Source organism: Entelurus aequoreus, linkage group LG13, assembly GCF_033978785.1.
Source record: "Entelurus aequoreus isolate RoL-2023_Sb linkage group LG13, RoL_Eaeq_v1.1, whole genome shotgun sequence".
NCBI classification, from domain to species: domain Eukaryota; kingdom Metazoa; phylum Chordata; class Actinopteri; order Syngnathiformes; family Syngnathidae; genus Entelurus; species Entelurus aequoreus.
The window spans coordinates 70,089,531-70,106,168 of record NC_084743.1 but is presented as its reverse complement, the minus strand read 5'-3'; the positions used below and the strand labels follow the sequence as shown (position 1 = coordinate 70,106,168).

At 38.1% G+C, this 16,638-nt stretch overlaps 1 pseudogene; it reads right to left on the bottom strand.

The window, feature by feature from the left end:
• Positions 1–16,638, bottom strand: part of LOC133663043 (multiple epidermal growth factor-like domains protein 6) — a 142,350-nt pseudogene that overhangs the window by 108,350 nt on the left and 17,362 nt on the right.

Genomic DNA, 16,638 nt, shown 5'->3' with positions numbered 1-16,638 from the left:
CTTAACAAGTGGCTGGCTAGTTTTTGTAGAGAACAAGGATTAACGTTTATTGATAATAGGCCCTCTTTCGGGGCAAACCAGGCTTGCTGAGGAGGGACGGCCTTCACCTTAACCGGGAAGGCGCCATCGCTTTATCTAGAAGATTACCATTTGAGTCACGCTTGACTAACTACACTAGAGCAAAGTCGGACACAGGCAACTACAGTGTCTGTTAGCCCGGGTGAGGAGTCAGTTAAGCGAGAACTAACTAACTCGCATAAGGTTTTTCTGTAGTGACTGTGCCAGAGGTGGACATGCATTCTACTGAGGTGGCAATCATTGTCTCCCAAAGAGCTATAAGGTAAAGGTCCCCACATCTGTCATCTATCAGTTTTTTTCTTGCAGCCCTTTGAGACATTTGTGATTAAGGCCTACATAAGTAAACTTTGATTGATAGATTGGTTGATTGATAATTAGTTCTATTTACTTCCACCTTCTCCCCTCCTTCCATGCTGGGGCCATATGAATCCCTTCCCTACTGTACACTGAAGTGTGCAGGTATTCATCCTGTTGTGGCCAGTGATGTATAACATAGCGTAAAGATTTTAATATAAAAGAAGTAAAAAGGCTTGACATCAATATCTTACGAGAGTTATAATTAGTATGGGATGTCTAAAGCTAGAACATTGATAACCTCATGAGAACCCCCCCGTCTTTATTCATTAGGACAACTAATTAGTAACAAACAGTTCAGGAATCACAAGCTGTGCAGACACTCGTAAAAAGTGAGTTTGTACACACTGGCAGTATTCGGGTGTTTATCTTACCTTGACATGCCTTGCCATCTGGGCCCAACTTACTGCCCTCAGGACACTTGCAGTAGTAGCTGCCAATAGCATTGCAACAGTACCCTTCACAGCCTCCCTTGTCCACGTCGCATTCATTCACATCTGAAAGACAATAGTTTCATTAATAGCTGTTGTCAGTTGCATAAACAGTCTTTATTTCAACACTCAAAGTGAAAATTGCTTCCAGGTTCATTTAGCTCCATCAGTTTTGTGAAAGGCTATTTGTGCACTGTGGGTCCTATTATGCATGGAAAGTTAAACTCCTCTATTTGCCAAACATTCCTGAAGTTCCAATTGCAAGCGTGTTTCTGAAGTGATACGGTACCGATTTAATGCAATTTGCATTTAATGCAAAAAGTTGAAGCATACAATATTTCCAAAATGTTTCAAACTTGGGGCATTAGGCCAACACTTGAGACGGGGAGTCCATATAACATATTCTCAATTCTTACAATAAGACATATTCTTGCAAAATACTCAAATAAGAATAAAATCATCAGCAAAAATAAAATAAAATAATGTTTTTCTGTGATTGGCTGGCGACCAGTTCAGGGTGTGTCCAGCCCAAAGGATAAGCGGTAGAATAGGGGTCCCCTAGCTACGGCCTGTGGACAGAATCCAGCCCGCGGGATGTCACAAGAAAAAAAAATTAAATAATTATTTATATAATATATATTTATATAATACATAATATATATTATTTTAGCTGAATAAATAAAATACAATTTTAAATATTACATTTTTTTTCCAATTCATTTATTTTTATTTTATTATAAATGTATTTATATATATATATATATATATATATATATATATATATATATATATATATATATATATATATATATATATATATATATATATATATATATATATATATATATATATATATATATATATATACACACATTCATATGCATGTAATATGTATATATATATGTATATGTATATGTATGTATATATATATATATATATATATAAACGTATATATATATATATACATATATATATATATACATTTATATGTGTGTATGTATATATATAAGGGTATATGTGTATGTATATATGCATGTTATAAGTATACATATATATGTATGTGTGTATAAATACAGTATGTGTGTATACATGTATATATAGATATACATATACATATATATGGTATATATTATTTTAGCTGAATAAAAAAAAAAAAATGACAATTAATAAGTTGATTTATTTTAATTTTATTTTATTGTATTTTTTTGCCAGCCTGGCACCCAGCCAAATTCTTTTAACTTAACGTGGCCCCCGAGTCAAAATGTTTGGGGACCCCTGCGGTAGGTTATAGAAAGACAATAAATGAATGGAACCTATTTAAATTTTAGCTGGCTGCTACAATCTATATCAGCTTTCTGTGATATCATTAAATATTTGGCATGCTTTTAAAATAGACTACAGAAGAAGAACTCTGCAGGATGGGTCGCCTTTTCAAACAAAATGATCAGGCCACACTACTGAGGACGGGCGAGGCGGGGGTTTGCCTGGGGGTGAGACTTTTAGTGCAAAGAAGTCCATTATTCAGATTGGATTTGTTTATAAGTGGTAAATTGACACTTTTTTTGCTTACTGTACAAAATGCAGTCGTTAATTAGGCAGATCATTAAATAACATGAGACCCCGAACCAAAACCACTCAAAATATTAAAAATCATTAATATTTTATTGTATTTGAAGAATAGCATTTAAGAGCAGCATGACTAACCATTGGGTGTGAAGCTTCAGCAAGCACACAGCCACATACTGTAAAACATTTCAATATTTTGATGTAATAAAGCGAGTGTACAATTCTTAGTAAATATTAATGAGACCATTAAGGGTTCCTTAGAATAGTCGACTATTCGATAATTCTGATTCTGATTCAAATTCTAACCTCGCAGTCGAATCGTCCAACATTGAACCTCCCTCCTGCCCCTGTATTAAAAAGTTGTTGGTTTCAAAACCACTTTATAATGCCTTCATACCATTTGTGGTATACCATATAAGTGAAAGTTACAAATCCTTGAGATCGCGTGCGGCTGCAGCGGCAATATCAGCATCTGTCTCGATGCACACAGCTCTGCAGGCTCTATGAATGATGAAGGAAGCTCATCCCCTGAACTTTTCCCTCCGTTTCAGGTTACTAAATCGATTGTTTGGGTGGAGGAAGAACATCGCCCGACGTTTTAAGTGTGCTAGCACAGTGATCCTCAAACTATGGTACTAATGGTACGCAGGCTCCATCTAGTGGTACACCAAATATTAGATTAATTATTTAAGCACAGTGTTTAATTTCCTTATATTCAAACACAGTGTTATTGTTCAAACTTTGTGTAATGTCACCGTGTCCAAAATAGTAAATATTCTTTTTTTTGTTTTTAATGAAAACTTAGACCTACTGCGCTACTGTATTTAAATGTCGGTCATTATGGTGGCACCAACCATCGCTGTATATGCCGCAGTACATTCAAAGACAAGTTAAAGCAGCGCTGACATGAACTAATAACATGTAACTAATATTTGACTAATAGCTATATAATAATAATAAGACTAACCTTTTATATATTAGGTCCACAAATAGCCTACTAACTCGCTATGAAAGATAAAGCATGCTAACATGGCTAACACCAGCTAGCTAGCATGACGCAAAGAATAAAAGGTCTGTGTACCTTCCGTTCATTCTATTTCCAATTTTGAAACGCAAATCAAAAAACAAAGTTAGGGCCGATTTTAGATTTTTACTGTGCATGGCAGATTTTAAAACAAACAAAAAAGGGTTGATTTTAATTAAAATATTGCCATAAAATTGGATTTTGTGCTGTTTTCAATTTATGGATTTAAATTTTTCCAGATAAACACAAAAATCTAAAAAAAATGTTTATCCAAAATGCAAAAATGCGTGTTTATCTGTGTAATAACAAATTGAACCGGAAGCAGTATTTTAGCTTTTCCTTTGCGTTTAGCATGTTTTTAGTATAACGGTAACATCTTTGTTCAGCAGGAGTCCTATTGTCGTTTTTAAAAAGTGCCATTAAATAGTTGTCCAACTTTTGTTTCGTAAATGAAAATAGAATAAATGGTCCGAAATTTGTTTTTTGATTTGCATTTAAGAATTTGAAATAGAATGAACGGAAGATACACGGACCATAGAAGCCCAGGCGTAATGTTGTTGTGTTTTACTTCAACGCTAACATTAAATTACAAATGAGGCGGCAAATTAGTCAAAACTCATCAAATACACATTTTAACGGATTTTCGTGTATGGGAAATAAAAAACGGGAAAAACAATAGTTTTTTTTCTTATTTTATTTTGAAACAGAAAATAAAAATGAAAAACAAAGCATTCTTCTTTTTTAGTGTCAAAGCGAAATAAACAGATCTAAAAGAAAAAAAACGGTTTGATTTCCATTTGATATTTCATAAAACAAAAAGGAAAAACACCAGTCAGCAGCACACGGGGGGACAGACCGAAAAGGAGGGTGTAGGGAGGGGACCAAAACATGTTTTTTCATTTTATGACAGCGGAACCAGAAGTTTTTACTTAAAGACAAACGCGGATTGTTCTTTAGGAAAAACAAAATAACACAATAAACAGTGTTGTGTTGTATCCTGCGTTTATATATACAAATATATTGATCCATGTTCTGTTTGACTAACGAGCAGCATAGCTCGGTTGGTAGAGTGGCCGTGCCAGCAACTTGAGGGTTTCGGGTACGATTCCCGCTTCCGCCATCCTAGTTACTGCCGTTGTGTTCTTGGGCGAGACACTTTACCCACCTACTCCCAGTGCCACCCACACTGGTTTAAATGTAACTTTGATATTGGGTTTCACTCGGTAAAGCGCTTTGAGTCACTAGAGAAAAGCGCTATATAAATATAATTCACTTCACACTAACGATACAACACCGCATCGGTTTCTTTCCTTAGAGGCAAATCCACGCTCTCGACTATAACTATCCACTTCTGCTTCTGGTGTCGAAATATGAAAAAAACTTCTCTTTTTGTATGTGTTCTTCATTTCTGCTGACTGATGATTTAAGTTTTTGTTACGTGAATTATAAAATTAAAATCTTGTAGATCTTTTAAATAGATCTTCTTGTTGCTTTTCAACACTTAAAAAGAAAAACGCTTTGTTTTTCAATTTTATTATATATTTTATCAAATGAAATTCCAATAAACCAATTGTTTTTTGTGTTTTAGGTCCCATTCATGAAATTAAAAATTCAATGACCCGTGGACCTTTTTTGATGTGTGCTTTGTCTAGGTCAGTGATTCTCAAACGGTGGTACGCCAAAGCATCACTTAATTAATTATTCAAACACAGTGTTACTGTTCAAACTGTGTGTAATGTTACAGTGACCAAACATACTTGTTAAATAAAGCCTCTGCCTTGTTTTCAATGAATATTTAGGCTTACTATGCTACTGTATTTGATTGTTGGTCATTATGGTGGTACTTGGAGTGCCAGGGTGGTACTTGGTGAAAAAAAGTTAGAGTATCTCGCGTGTCACCGAGATGGGGGGGGGGGGCAATTTAAACAAAGGCTGGTATGACCCCACAACCTATAACGTCACATGACATACAGTACAGGCCAAAAGTTTGGACACATCTTCTAATTTCAATGCGTTTTCTTTATTTTCATGACTATTTACATTGTAGGTTGTCACTGAAGGCATCAAAACTATGACACCTGTGAAGTGCATGGATGTAATCTGCTCAATGCTAGATTAAGTTTCAAATATGAAGGTAGGCCATAATTCATAAATTACTAAAACGATTGTTAATCATAAATTCAGGAACTTTTTAATTACATTTCTCCACTGCTAAAAAGCAAGTATTTTCCAGTTAGGCCTGTTTTCAAGTATCTCTGAATGCATTACAACACATGTCTGATATTTATACCATTTCGTTAACCGCATACATCTGATTGATGATAGCACACACATGCCAAGAGGATGCCACCCAGGAATATTACTATAAATGACAACAAAGTCACACAAAATGTGCTGGGATTAAAATGATTCTAATTATTTGAGCAGCATGGTGGCCAGGGGGTGAGAACATCACCCTCACAGTCTTTGGATCGGGGTTTGAATCTTAGTTGGAACACCTCTGTGTAGAGTTTAAAAGCACTTTCTGTGTGTGTGACAACGAAGGTCATCCGAGTAGACTGCAACAAGAAAATGGAGTGGTGCAACAAAGTGGAGACTGTGGAGTTAAACACAGATCCAGGCCAAGGTACAGGCAGCAACAGGGTAAGCTTGAGTTAGCATGTGTGTTTGTTGTGGTAATTTCTAGCCATGCATCTTCAAATGTTGAAATGGCTTCATGACTCTTTCTTCAACTGGTTTTACTGGGCTTTCTTCCGCCCCACTTTATGTAAAAGTCAGTTTTAAACAAAACATGTACAATTTGCGCCGGTTTTCGTAAACCGTCTCAGTTATCGTACGGTCCAACATTACGCGTAACAAACTACAGTGGAACCTCGATTTACGAAACCTTCTATTTTCAAACTTTTTGGTTTGCCAACCTTTAGATCGAGCCAAATGTGGCTCTGTGTGCGAACCATGTGTCGGTGTATGAACGCTTCATTCATTCATTTTGTGTGCCACTGGAAGCCTTAAGGCGATTCCATTTTTGAAAACATCACTTCCTGTGCAGTACAGGACACACAGGGCACTGCCATTTTGGATAGGTGGACATCCTGTTTACGTAGTCCATTACTCTTCAGTGCTTCAGCGTGTGTTTCACCAAGTTTTGTTTATTTTGGTTACTCAATATGGGTTGAAAAAACCAACAAACCAGCTTGGAAAGATGGAGGGATTCGCTGTGGACTTAAAAATGACTATTTGCGAGGAGTACGGCAATGGCGCACACATTGCTGATTTGGCTCGCAAATACGAAAGAAACACGTCCACAATTACAACTACTGTCAATAAGGACGTTTATATGGTTGCTGACTTTGCCGAAGGGGCTTAATATCTACGCGAGGATAGAGAGAAAATGCAAAACTAGGTCAGAAAACTGTTGCTCGTGTGGATTGATGCATTGGATTTGGAATAGAAATGCTAAAGGTTAGCATTGTCAATTTTACATGGCGAGTTGGTAATCAAAACTTCAACTAAGATGCATGTTACAGTTCAACAGCTGGTGTGTAATAAGTACAATACTTCCAGAATAAACACTTGGTAGGACGCAACAAAAGAAAAGATTGGCACAATCAACTTAATAGCAATGACTACTTCCTGGCTACGACAAGACACTGTAGTCTATACATTACTGCCATCAAACGACTTGCAACTGCATGCCGGATCTACTATACAGCGTGATTCAAAAAGAATACGCCAAAATCACTCGATATTTCAAAAATGAAAAACAAAAGAAAACCTAGCTTGAAAACATGTGTTCTACATAACTTTGAGTATTTATTTCATGCTTTACAAGTGCTCAATATGGCCACTACCGGCAGCGCGGACAAAATCACGACGATATGAGAATTCCTCCCAAACGCCCCAGGATGTTGCGATCCACAGTGTCGATTGCTGCTGTTATTCGATCTTTCAAGTCATCGATATTTTCTGGCAACAGGTGCAACATAAACGTTGTCTTTAACATTCCCCCACAGAAAAAAGTCACGCACAGTTAGATCCTAGGATCTGTCTATCAGTCTATTACAATGCTTTAGAACTGAATAAATGTGTGATGATTTTGGCATATTCTTTTTTAATCACCCTGTATAATACAGTATATTACAGCAGTGTTTTTCAACCACTGTGGTGTGCCGCGGCACACTGGTGTGCCGTGAAATACAGTCTGGTGTGCCGTGGGAGATTGTCTAATTTCACCTATTTGTCGTTAAAAAATAATTAATAATTATAGTCTGCAAATGATGTGTTGTTGTTGAGTGTCGGTGCTGTCTAGAGCTCGGCAGAGTAACCGTGTAATACTCATATCAGTAGGTGGCAGCCGGTAGCTAATTGCTTTGTAGATGTCGGAAACAGCAGGAGGCAGTGTGCAGGTAAAAAGGTGTCTAATGCTTCAACCAAAAATAAACAAAAGGTGAGTGCCCCTAAGAAAAGGCATTGAAGCTTAGGGAAGGCTATGTAGAACGAAACTAAAACTGAACTCGCTACAAAGTAAAGAAAAACAGAATGCTGGACGACAGCAAAGACTTACTGTGGAGCAAAGACGGCGTCCACAATGTACATCTGAACATGACATGACAATCAACAATGTCCTCACAAAGAAGGATAAAAACAACTGAAATATTATTGATTGCTAAAAAAAAGTAGATGCGGGAAATATCGCTCAAAGGAAGACATGAAACTGCTACAGGAAAATACTAAAAAAACAGGAAAAGCCACCAAAATAGGAGCGCAAGACAAGAAGTAAAACACTACACACAGGAAAACAGCAAAAAATACAAAATAAGTCAGGGCGTGATGTGACAGGTCGTGACAATACACCTACTTTGAGACAAGAGCTATAGTGATGCATGGTTGGTTGTGGTTTAAAGTCATATCCAAAAATTGCAACAACAACTTTTTTACTGTCAACTGAGTTTCGTTTTTAGTGATTTCTGCTGGTGGTGTGCCTCCAGATTTTTTCAACGCAAAAAATGTGCCTTGGCTCAAAAAAGGTTAAAAAACACTGCATTACAGTACCGTCAGTCTACCCCAGGGCAGCTGTGGCTACGAAAGTAGCTTACCACCACCAGGTGTGAATGAATGATGGGTTTTTAACATGTAAAGCGACTTTGGGTACTTAGAAAAGCGCTATATAAATCCCAGGTATTATTATTATTATTATTTCTTGTAAATGAGACACAGAAGTGTAAGAAAACAACTGCTCAGTGTTGAAAAAAAAATGTTTTTTTTAAACAATTAACATTTATTAACACATTTGAACACACAAAAGTACAGAAAATTGTTATCGTTAAGTATCAATTCCCAGAAACCGGGAATTGGTACCATATCGATTCCAATGTGAAAGTTACCCATCCCTAGCGATGCACCACTGTAGTCATATAGTGGAAGTGGAAAAGCACAGGGCTCAAACCTGAGACCCTCCGATCCCCAAGCCAAGTCCTTGAACCCCTTTTCTTTGATCAACCCACACATTTACTCTATGCATTGTGTCATGTATATAAATTATTGTGCCTATCAGTAAGTGTACTGCTGATCTAATACAAATGCAGGTATATGCATTCCAGATTGGATTGTAAAATGCTGTAGAGGAGCTGCTTTACGAAAATGGACCATAACAGTTTCCCATCCAGTAACACGGACAACGCACAGCTGTTTAAATGCTCTGTCGATGTTCTCTACAGACAAACTGATTCCAGATCCCTGCTAATCTCATAAAGAATTACTGGCTTCACTTGCTTCTTTACACTGCAGTACCTTCAACATTTCTCATAGGATGTCAACTATTCTTCCACCAAAAACAATCTCCAGTATTCAGGAAGCAGACCTATAAGCCATTAAGTTGATATCCAGCATGTACAAAATCAGCTGGTGTCAATGTTGTTTTCTTAATGGGTGTGGACAGAATTGATCTCAGTAGACTGTATAAAAAATATATAATGTCATTTATTTTACTGAAATGTTTAAAAATCAGGGTTCGATCATTATTCATAATAGTACAACCCCTGGGGGAAAAAAAGGACTCACCAGACTTTGAAGGAAGAAGGAAATTGTGTAGGATTAAAAGCAGATAACAGACATGACATAAAACTATTACAGTACAGTTTCAAATTGCAACTTCATTGCTGAATTCTGAGGAAAAAAATGTGGAATAACCCTGCAAATTCTCATTTCCTAAGGTAAGAAGACATGGATCGGTTTGAATCTGTTCATTAGTCTGCAGTTTAAAAAGGAGTATTCACACCATGGAGAGCTGTTGCACTAGGGGGGTTGACATGAATCATGGCTCCAACACGAGAGATGCCAATTGGAACAAAGAAGAGGGTTATTAAAGGCCTACTGAAAGCCACTACTACCGACCACGCAGTCTGATAGTTTATATATCAATGATGAAATCTTAACATTGCAATACATGCCAATACGGCCGGGTTAGATTAGTAAAGTGCAATTTTAAATTTCCCGCGAAATATTCTGCTGAAAACGTCTCGGTATGATGACGTTTGCGCGTGACGTCACGGATTGTGCGGACATATTGGGACACCATTGTGGCCAGCTATTAAGTCGTCTGTTTTCATCGCAAAATTCCACGGTATTCTGGACATCTGTGTTGGTGAATCTTTTGCAATTTGTTTAATGAACAATGAAGACAGCAAAGAAGAAAGCTGTAGGTGGGATCGGTGTATTAGCGGCTGGCTGCAGCACCACAACCAGGAGGACTTTGAGTTGGATAGCAGACGCGCTACCGTGAGTACAGCTTTGGCTTCCAAACATTTGATCGCTTGCCCGTATGTGCGTGCCGCTATGTGCATGTCACGTACGTAACTTTGGGGAAATATATGTGCTGTATGAACTTTACGGAGGTGAACGGTACTTTGGGCTGTGGGATTGAGTGTGTTGTGCGGGTGTTTGATTTGTATTGGTGGGTTATATGGACGGGAGGGGGGAGGTGTTTGTTATGCGGATTAATTTGTGGCATATTAAATATAAGCCTGGTTGTGTTGTGGCTAATAGAGTATATATATATGTCTTGTGTTTATTTACTGTTTTAGTCATTCCCAGCTGAATATCAGGTCCCACCCGCCTCTCACAGCATCTTCCCTATCTGAATCGCTTCCACTGCCCTCTAATCCTTCACTCTCACTTTCCTCATCCACAAATCTTTCATCCTCGCTCAAATTAATGGGGTAATCGTCGCTTTCTCGGTCCGAATCGCTCTCGCTGCTGCTGGCCATGATTGTAAACAATGTGCAGATGTGAGGCGCTCCACAACCTGTGACGCCACGCTACTTCCGGTACAAGCAAGGCTTTTTTATCAGCGACCAAAAGTTGCAAACTTTATCGTCGATGTTCTCTACACAAAAGGTGAGTGCCCCTAAGAAAAGGCATTGAAGCTTCGGGAAGGCTATGCAGAACGAAACTAAAACTGAACTGGCTACAAAGTAAACAAAAACAGAATTCTGGACGACAGCAAAGACTTACTGTGGAGCAAAGACGCCGACCACAATGTACATCCGAACATGACATGACAATCAACAATGTCCCCAAGAAAGATAAAAACAACTGGAATATTCTTGATTGATAAAACAAAGTAGATGCAGGAAATATCGCTCAAAGGAAGACATAAAACTACTACAGGAAAATACCAAAAAAAGAGAAAAAGCCACCAAAATAGGAGCGCAAGACAAGAACTAGAACACTACACACAGGAAAACAGCAAAACACTCCAAATAAGTCATGGCGTGATGTGACAGGTCGTGACAGTAGCTCTTACTTTGAGACAAGATCTATAGTGATGCATGGTTGGTTATGGTTTGAAGTCATATCCAACAACTGCGACAACGACTTTTCACTGCTGCTGAGTTTCAGTTTTTTATGATTTCTGCTGGTGGTGTGCCTCCGGATTGTTTCAATTAAAAAAATGTGCCTTGGCTCAAAAAAGGTTGAAACACACAGAATAGTGGACAAAATATGGAATCGCTCAATTCTGAGAAAAAAATCATGAAAAACAAAAAACACTACAACACACCAGTAGTACACCACCTCTGGCTTTTGTAACAGCGTGCAGTCCCTGAGGCAAGGACTGAACAAGTGATAAACAGTACTCTTTATTAATCTTGCTTTAACGTTGTATAATTGCTGTTGTCAGATCAGTTTTGCAGGTTGCAGCCATTTTCTTCAATTTTCACTAGAGATTTTATTTGGACTGAGATCAGGCGTATTTGCAGGCCATGACATTGACCTGATGTGTCTTTCTTCAAAGAAAGTTTTTTTTACTGTTTTTGTTCCATGACAAGATGTGTTATCATCTTGAAAATTTATGTCATCGTCCTCAAACATCTGTTCGATTGATGGAATAAGAAAAGTGTCCAAAATGTAAACTTGTGCATTTATTGAAGATGTAATGACAGCCATCGGTTGGTAAAGTGGCCGTACCAGCAACTTGAGGGTTCCAGGTTCGATCCCCGCTTCCGCCATCCTAGTCACTGCCGTTGTGTCCTTGGGCAAGATACTTTACCCACCTGCTCCCAGTGCCACCCACCCTGGTTTAAATGTAACTTAGATATTGGGTTTCACTATGTAAAAGCGCTTTGAGTCGCTAGAGAAAAAGCGCTATATAAATATAATTCACTTCACTTCATCTCCCCAGTGCCATCATGTGACATGCAGCCCCATATCATCAATGACTTTGGAAATATGTACATTTTCTTCAGGCAGTCGTCTTCATAAATTTCATTGGAAAAGTTCCAGCATCATCACCTTGCTCAATGCCGATTCAGGATTCATCACTAAACATGACTTTCATCCAGTCATCCGTAGTCCTCCATTGCTTTTCCTAGTCAATGAAGGCTTTCATTCGGCTTTTCTGTTTTTAAAATCCTATTTCTTTCAGGCGGTTTCTTACAGTTCGGTCACAGACTGTGACTCCAGTTTCAGCCCATTTGTTCTTCATTTGTTTTGCTTTTTTGTTTTCAAAACATATTGCTTTGAGTTTTCTGTCTTGACACTTTGATGTTTTCCTTGGTCTCCCTCACCTTGGTCTTGCCTTTTACAACCTTCCCATGTTGTATGTACTTGGTCCAGGTTTTAGACACAGCTGAACAATCAACATATTTTGCATCATTGTCTCGAAGGAGTTTAATAAACTTCTCCTTTTGTTTCAATCCACATCTCTGGTGTTGGAGCCATGATTCATATCAATCCACTCCTTTTTAACTGCAGATTAATGAACCCATATAAACTGATGCAAGTTTTAGCTTTAGAAATGTACATTTACTAAGTGATTCTATATCTTATTCCTCAGAATTGAGTGATTCCATATTTTTTAACTATGCTTCATCTAAAAATTAAACTGTTACTGACTACCACAATTTATATTCTTCATTTTTTTATAGTGCTTCTTAAAGCAGAAAGTTGCAATTAGAAATGACTATGGTGTTGAGTCATGTCTGTTATCTGACTTTTTTCTATGGAATCAAACAACTGAATGAACATCCTCTAGGTCTGGTGATTCCATCATTTTTCAGGGGTTACAACATGAGTTGACTATTGCTGCTGCAGTTTATTTAATGGCATTTTGTAATGTATCAACTACACAATCGGTCTCAATATTAACCTTCAAGGAGAAGACATCAGTCACAAAAGCCATTAACTGTAACATTCTCACGATTAATCTGCAAAAGCACTGTGGTGCATTCATGGTTTTGGAGAGATAAACGTGTACTTGTTAAGTGTGTGACAACTTCCCTTCCAAATGGCTGCCATTAAGATCAAGAGAAAGCCTTGCAAGAAAGTGATGGGAATTTCATATCGGGAGTCGAGCCAAAAGAAACAGCTCCCTTCGGCCTCTTAATGGCTCCTCGGATATTTTTGTTATTAAAATAAGTGTGAAACTAATTTCCAGTGTAAAAATAAATAAAATGTGTATTATGTATATGGCTTGATGTACTAAAACATTGAATAGATTTTTGTTTCATCTGACATCACATGGACAAATATAAGACCTTCTGGAGGAAAGTTTTGTGGTCAGATGAAACAAAAATGGAGCTGTTTGGCCACAATACCCAGCAATATGTTTGGAGGAGAAAAGGTGAGGCTTTTCATCCCAGGAACACAATGTCTACCGTCAAGCATGGTGGTGGTAGTATTATGCTCTGGGCCTGTTTTGCTGCCAATGGAACTGGTGCTTTACAGAGAGTAAATGGGACAATGAAAAAGGAGGATTACCTCCAAATTCTTCAGGACAACCTAAAATCATCAGCCCAGAGGTTGGGTCTTGGGCGCAGTTGGGTGTTCCAACGGGACAATGACCCAAAACCCATGTCAAAAGTGGTAAAGGAATGGCTGAATCAGGCTAGCATTAAAGTTTTAGAATGGCCTTCCCAAAGTCCTGACTTAAACGTGTGGACAATGCTGAAGAAACAAGTCCATATCAGAAAACCAACACATTTAGCTGAACTGCACCAATTTTGTCAAGAGCAGTGGTCAAAAATTCAACCAGAAGCTTGTGGATGGCTACCAAAAGCGCCTTATTGCAATGAAACTTGCCAAGGGACATGTAACCAAATATTAACACTGCTGTATGTATACTTTTGACCCAGAAGATTTGCTCACATTTTCAGTAGACCCATAATAAATTCATAAAAGAATCAAACTTCAAGAATGTTTTTTGTGACCAACAAGTATGTGCTCCAATCACTCTATCACAAAAAAATAAGAGTTGTAGAAATTATTGGAAACTCAAGACAGCCATGACATTATGTTCTTTACAAGTGTATGTAAACTTTTGACCACGACTGTATGTATTGTATATAAAGCCCAACAAGAGGCACACAATAAATACTGGACGGATATGAGGAATTATGACAACATACCAATAATATTAAAAAAGATCTCAGAATAAATAACAAGAAACATCCCAGAGGTGAGTTTGCCTTACTACTGTGCTGTCGGTGGGTCAGGGTGAGCAAATCAAGCGCTGCTATTTGCCAGCTCATTGTAAACAAACATGGCGTTGATCGTGGTTTTTCACAGGAAGCCATTCCGTTCAACAAACATTCCGCAAGGAGGAGAAAAAAACCTTTCGCTTCAACACATCAAACCTTATCGGCTGCCTGAAATACACGCTCAGTTAAAAAAAGTTAAAGTACCAATGATTGTCACACACACACTAAGTGTGGTGAAATTATCCTCTGCATTTGACCCATCCCCTTGTTCACCCCCTGAGAGGAGCAGTGAGCAGCAGCGGTGGCCGCACCCGGTAATCATTTTGCTGATTTAACCCCCAATTCCAACCTTTGATGCTGAGTGCCAAGCAGGGAGGTAATGGGTCCCATTTTTATAGTCTTAGGTATGACCATACTTGCCAACCCTCCCGTTTTTAGCGGGAGAATCCCGCTTTTCAGCGCCTCTCCCGACAACCTCCCGGCAGAGATTTTCTCCCGACAAACTCCCGGTATTCAGCCGGAGCTGGAGGCCACGCCCCCTACAGCTCAATGCGGACCTGAGACTGAGTGGGGACAGCCTGTTCTCACGTCCGCTTTCCCACAATATAAACAGCTTGCCTGCCCAATGACGTCATAACATCTAGGGCTTTTAGAGAGTAGAGTGGACAACTGCGCACACAACAAGGAGACGTTCGAAGGGGAAGGTGTATGTTGCCTGTAAATATGTAGAACAGACTTCTCCATTGAACACGGTGGCCGAAATGATATACTCATCATGAACGGATAAGTTAAACAGGACAATACTGCCATCTAATGGATAGCCACCGGAACACTGAAATCCAAGTATTTCTTTTATGTAAATAAAATAAATATATATATATATATATATATATATATATATATATATATATATATATATATATATATCTATATATATATATATATATATATATATATATATATATATATATATATATATATATATATATATATATATATATATATATATATATATATATATATATAGAATTTACTGAAAGTCAAGTATTTCATTGAACACAGCAGAGCGCCGAAAGTTGGCAGACCCGTCAGCGATCCTGTTCTGTCTCCCTGTAATGTTTGTCTGGGGCCATACTTATCAAGCTTCTTAGAATTACTCCTAAGAAGTCTGCTAAGAGTTGACTTAAGAGTAAATAAATTCTTCGCTGAAAGCTGCACTTAAAAGTTAGTTATCAAGCGTCTTACTCACACTTTCAGCGAAGTGTAGGACTGAATCTTAAGTGTCACACTCAGAGCTGAATTACGACATTACTATGTGCCGTAAACTGAATTTTAGGTGACGTCATTTCTGTGTCCATAGAAATGACCAATCACGGAAGGGAATCCGTTGTCTAAGAATAAAGAAATATCTTGGAAATATTTAAGTGGACAATGGGAGTGTATATTTTGACAATAAACTACAAAATAATACAAAACAAACTAGTCCCCGCCGGCACTCACGCTACCGCTCCCTCTCTTCTATCGCCCACACACTCACTGACGTCACTCACCTCACGGCCACACACATACGCTACTGTCATAACATTTTCTTTCCAATTCATTAATTAGGCAACTAATTTGAAACTGGTGTGGGTGGCTCTATATATATACTGGCCCACTGCAGACACATGCAGAAATCAACAAGGAATCGAAAAGTATTAAATCTGTGACAAAAATAATATCCGCTCTGTCTAAACGATACCGTTTGATCAGCTGCTCGTCATCAAAAAAAAAACAACATTGTTCCGTTCCCTGAACGTTCGCGCACGTCTCTCTCGCCTCAGTGCCATCCCTTGCTGGCAACTCCTAACCACTTAAGACACCTCTGAAGGTCTCTTAAATATCGTGGAGAGTAGGAGTGATTCTTAGACTTAAGAACGTTGATAAAAAGCTTTTATTCTTAAGTTTGAGAGTAGGACTAAATTTCGCAAATTCTCAGGACTTAAGTGTAAAATGGCACTCTAAGAAGCTTGATAAGTACGGCCCCTGATCTTGAATGGGATTGTGCTGACAATTTTAATTTCCCCTCGGGGATTAAATTAAGTATTTCTGATTCTGATTTTAAATATAATAACGGTGCTAACACAAAAATACAACACATGAAACACACATTGGGCAACACAAAGAGCAACTTTCTGTAAGCAAGCAGAAGTGTTTTTGTTTATTTAAG